The sequence below is a fragment of the Bidens hawaiensis genome, unplaced genomic scaffold, assembly GCF_021521415.1.
Source record: "Bidens hawaiensis isolate Kalapana, Puna unplaced genomic scaffold, B.hawaiensis_p1.1 tig00027996_1, whole genome shotgun sequence".
Lineage (NCBI taxonomy): Eukaryota > Viridiplantae > Streptophyta > Magnoliopsida > Asterales > Asteraceae > Bidens > Bidens hawaiensis.
In genome coordinates, this window is record NW_027494539.1 from 208,888 (window position 1) to 213,814 (window position 4,927).

General features: G+C 36.6%; 1 long non-coding RNA gene across 1 annotated transcript; it reads left to right on the plus strand.

Moving 5' to 3' along the window:
- Positions 1-1,781: 1,781 nt before the first annotated feature.
- On the plus strand, positions 1,782-2,127 carry LOC143576111 (uncharacterized). Its single transcript, XR_013142892.1, has 2 exons — positions 1,782-1,900; positions 1,943-2,127. It is a non-coding gene; the product is annotated as an uncharacterized LOC143576111 (long non-coding RNA).
- Positions 2,128-4,927: the final 2,800 nt, after the last annotated feature.

Below are 4,927 nucleotides of genomic sequence, written 5' to 3' on the forward strand. Positions count from 1 at the left end.
TTGGTCTATTCTTGCCTAAAACAGGAATCTTACCCATTGGTATCCCCAACACTTCATGTACTTTTTGTGGTGTTATCTTAATAACACCGCTCCCAATGTTCAATTCATTTAAACGGTTATTATAGTTCATGAGCAACCAATATCCCAAAGTTGTTGGAGTTTGGGTTACTTGAAGTCTTAACATTGACCCGAAACCCATTTCTTCTACACAAGTTTTTTGGGCAATGGTCATTGCCTTCACTGCATCAACAATATGAATAGGTGCACATCTATTCATCAATTTTTTGTCTACAAATTCAACAAAAGGTTGTCCCCTCTTGGCTGGCTTCTTTTCTTTAACGGTTCTCTTTTTCGGACGCTGGAAGTCCGGGCCATAGGTGCTGGGTTCCACCGGTTTCCGCTTTGACAACAACCTGTCGATTTTTGTGTCAAGGTCTGAATCAGAGTCTGCTCCCACATTATGTTTTGTTTTCCCCACCGGAGCAACTTTTTTAGTCTTCCTTTTATCAGTCTTGGTTTTTTCAACAACTGAATCACATACATACAATAAAACACGGGGGTAGGGGATAACAACACGAATCACAAGGAAATAGAAAACTCTTATAAAACATCACAGTGATAAATTCTCATACCAAATCCATAACACGCTAATCATATGCATATAACATGCTCTAATATTATACATAGATTTAAAAAAACAAGGATATGTATTACAACAGCAACAACAGCACGCTTATCAAACATATTATTACATAAGAAGATTCAAACAAATGCTTACATTTTAAGATTAAGTAAACCTAAAACGCTAAAAAAATCATAAAATAACACTTGTTCCATCTTCATTCTGAGACCTATCGTGCTTTTGCTTCGTCCTTGGTTCCGTTCCAGAAGTAGATGAGTTAGGGTTCTTCATTTTGGTTCCGTTCCAGAAGTAGATGAGTTAGGGTTATGAGACCTATCGTGCTTGTACTTGTGCTTGTGCTTCACTGTAGAAACGAATCGTCGACGGTTCCAAAAGTAGATGAGTTACGTGGGTAGTTATTTGACCCTTTAAAAAGAAGGCGCGTGCTTTTAAATTTTAATCGTACGGTATTTATTTGACCCTTTTAAAAGAAGGCGTGTGCAATATATATATATATATATATAATATTAGTGGGTGGTGGTGGGTTCAGGTGGTCATGATGGTGGTGGACGGTGGCGGAGGTGTGGTGGTTCGTGGTGGCGGATGTGTGGTGGTGGGTGGTGGTGGTGGGCAGTGGTGGTGGTGGCGGAGTTCGGTGGTGGTGGTGGGTGGGTGGGTGGTGGTGGTGGTGGGCAGTGGTGGCGGAGGTCGGTGGTGGTGGTGGTGGTGGATGGGTATAAATAAATGTATATATATTTATATATAATATTAGTGGGTGGTGGTGGTGTGGTGGGTGGTGGTGGAGTGTGGTTAGTGGTTGGTGCTGGGGGTCGTTGTGGCGAATGTGGGCGGTGGTGTGTAGTATGATCGCGGATATGTAATACATGAGACAATGACGGTGCTATCCCGTATGATGACCATGATGATTGGCACAATTATGACGAGACGATGCTAATATAACTACCTGGGTTGGTGGTGGTTATCATATTGATGCTGCTAACCTATATATACGGTTTGCTTACGCCAACCCATACGATGGCGACTGTAGCTCGTACGACGAGCATGACGTCTATGATAATGATCACACATATATATGATGAGGACCAATTATATGTACCTATATGACAATACGCCACACAGGCGCGCACACACACACACACACATATGTTGATGATAATGGTGACACCAATGTTTAATGACATGTAACCCGTATGATCGACGACGACCATGATAACGTATATGATGGTCATACTTATGGTAGCATGTACGACTGATGATGTCGTTTGATGACGACGACAATTCATAAGATGGTGCCGACAGTGATCGCTAATATTGGGCGTTTTGTTTATGATAACCCATACGATGTTGACTACATCCCGTACATGGCAATCGGATGATGATGATGATGATGATGATGATGATGATGATGATGATGATGATGATGATGATGATGATGATGATGATGATGATGATGATGATGATGATGATGATGATGATGATGATGATGATGATGATGATGATGGAGATGTGTGACGATGATGACGACACTGATAGCGAGATATATGTTTGAGCCCTTATGATCAACGCCGACTACGATAGCCTATACAATGACCACGTTGATTACCCGCACGTCTGATGATGATGCCGTTTCATGGTGATGGTGATCGATGATTATGATGATGATAACCACTATAATACATGATAACGATGATAACTTTATGATGTTGATCATCATCATAACACATATGGTGATGATGATAACCTAGAAGATGATAAGATACAAAACTACATATTTGAAATGATAACACTAGAATGTTATGAGCCTCTCTATTACGAAGTTGTAAATCTAATCCAGAAAATCTTACTAACGGTTAAGATAATACTTCAATAATGGATAAAATTTTAAATTTATTTAAAAAATACGATTTATTAAACGAACTCCTCTTTTAATGAAATTTAATACCGGAATGTTAGTAAAAAAACTAAAAGTAAATGTTTTTATACTATTTTTAAAAAGTTATAAAACAAAAAACCAAAATATATAAATAATTAAATGTGTAGAAATAAATAAAACAAAAATTCAAAACCCTTTTAACTTCAAAACCCCTTTTAACTTCAAAACCCTAAATCGACTTCTACTTCGCTTTACTATAATTCGTAGACATCGCTTATCAAGTTAAGAACATAAAAATGCCACGTCTCAATAATGGAGTTAAGTTCCTGGTAGATATCGACAGCGATTCCATGAGTAGGATGGTATGTTAATGTTATCTGGTTAATTTTTTTTATGAAACATTTTACAATTTTGCAACATATACATTCTAAGAACATTTTTTGTGTTACTTATAGCTTATTCCTAAAGATGTTCAACCAATTTTTGCTGACATGAAATCGAATACCGGCTGTTGTTTGATTTACGATCAAAGTGGTAGAACGTTTTCTGTTGTTATAATCAAAGTACTTGATGACTTTTATTTTGGAACCGGTTGGACTGAATTAATCAGAGAATGTTGTATAGAAGCTGGAACATATGTTGTTTTTGAGATTAAACCAAGATGTATGTTGAATATGTTTACTTTCAAAAGAAACGTAAATGATCAATCCGGTACTATGATATGTATTCCAGTCAGAAACCGACACGCCCATTACTTGGTAAGTTTTAATTTCTGTTTTTAATGATTGTTTACAAATTCAAATGTCCTTTAATTAACATGTTTAATAGGATTTCCCTGAGTGGTACGTGATTCAAGAATTTGGTGACAATTACATGAATTCGCTTTTCGAGCTTATTGCTCCGGATAGATATATGTTTAAAGTTTAATGTCTTAGGGATGGAATGGGTTGTAGGCTAGAGGATGGATGGAATGAGGTTTTTAAACAAACCAACTTGAAAGGTGGCTCATTTGTTGTGTTTGAAATCATATCAGATAAGACATTTCATATTAATGTCTTTCATGAAGATGACATAGAATTTATCCTTCCTGGCCCAAATCAGCTGTTTCTCAACTATCAATCAAGCAATCAAGGTAGTTCCTCCCAAAACCCAATTCATCTTGATGAGCAAGATGATGACTCTAAAATCGTCTTCCACATGAACGTTTCCAAGAAATTGGTAAATTGAATTTTTAAATTTCTTTTTTATTTACAAGTATATTTGAAATATGCTTTTCACAGCGTCTTTCGGGTCACATTGCTACCAAGATTGATGCCTATGATGGAATGCCAATCACTTTGGTCAATCCCGAAGGTCGTAAAAAAAATGAGACTTCATGGTGAACTGTCGGACCTGAAATTCAAATATTGGTTACCAAAATGGAAATATTTCAAGGTGGAAAATGAAATACAGATTGGTGATAAGTGCATATTTGAATATGACTTCAATGAAGCTACTTTGTTAGTTTCAAAAGTTGATTAGTGATTTGGTGATGTTTGGAACATTTGGGAAATATTTGGTGACGTGTTTGGAACATTTGTGATTTGGTTGGTTATTTGTATATGTATGGTTGTTGTATTGATACACTTTTTAGTTTATTGTGTTGAATGTTGGTTGGTTAATTAGCCTTTAAATGCTTTAATTTTTATACTTTCTTGTATCATCTATTTTGTTATTCACTCTTATTTTTGTTTCATGGAATGTATTGTAATGGTGCCTTTTGTATGAAAACTTGTAATGAATGGTAATTATGGTTAAATCTAAAAATAAAACAAAAAACACTATTACGCTTATCACGCGCTAATGTACATAAACATATATAAATATCCTAATACGCAATACACGCTTATCCAACCATCTTCTGGCAAAGTGCCTATTTTCAGCCACAGGTTCTCTGCCAATAATTAATCTATTGGTTCTTAATTAAAAGGGAGACAAAACTCAAAAAGCTCCAAAATATTGGCTCCAAATATTCAAAAACTCCAAATTACATTTAACACTCCAAAAATCAAGTTACACTCCAAATTATTAAAAATTTTCCACTCCACAAATCAGCCAAACTATTAAAAAAAACAATCAAAGATGAAGCTTATAGATGAAAGAATCGAAGAAGAACATGTTTTATACTCCGATGAGGAAGCCAACTACGACGACGACGACGCTCAATCAGAAGACACTGAAGGCTACTCCAGCGAGGAAGCCAACGACAACGACGGTCAACCAGACGAGGTTATAGGGAACCCCTCAACAGTTTGGAGGCTATCGAACCCCTCAACAGTTTTGCTACTACGAAAAAACCTACAAGGGAGTTGAAGAGGTTACCTAAGCTGCGTACCCAATATGCAAACTCTGGTGGTGTCAAACTGGCAGTG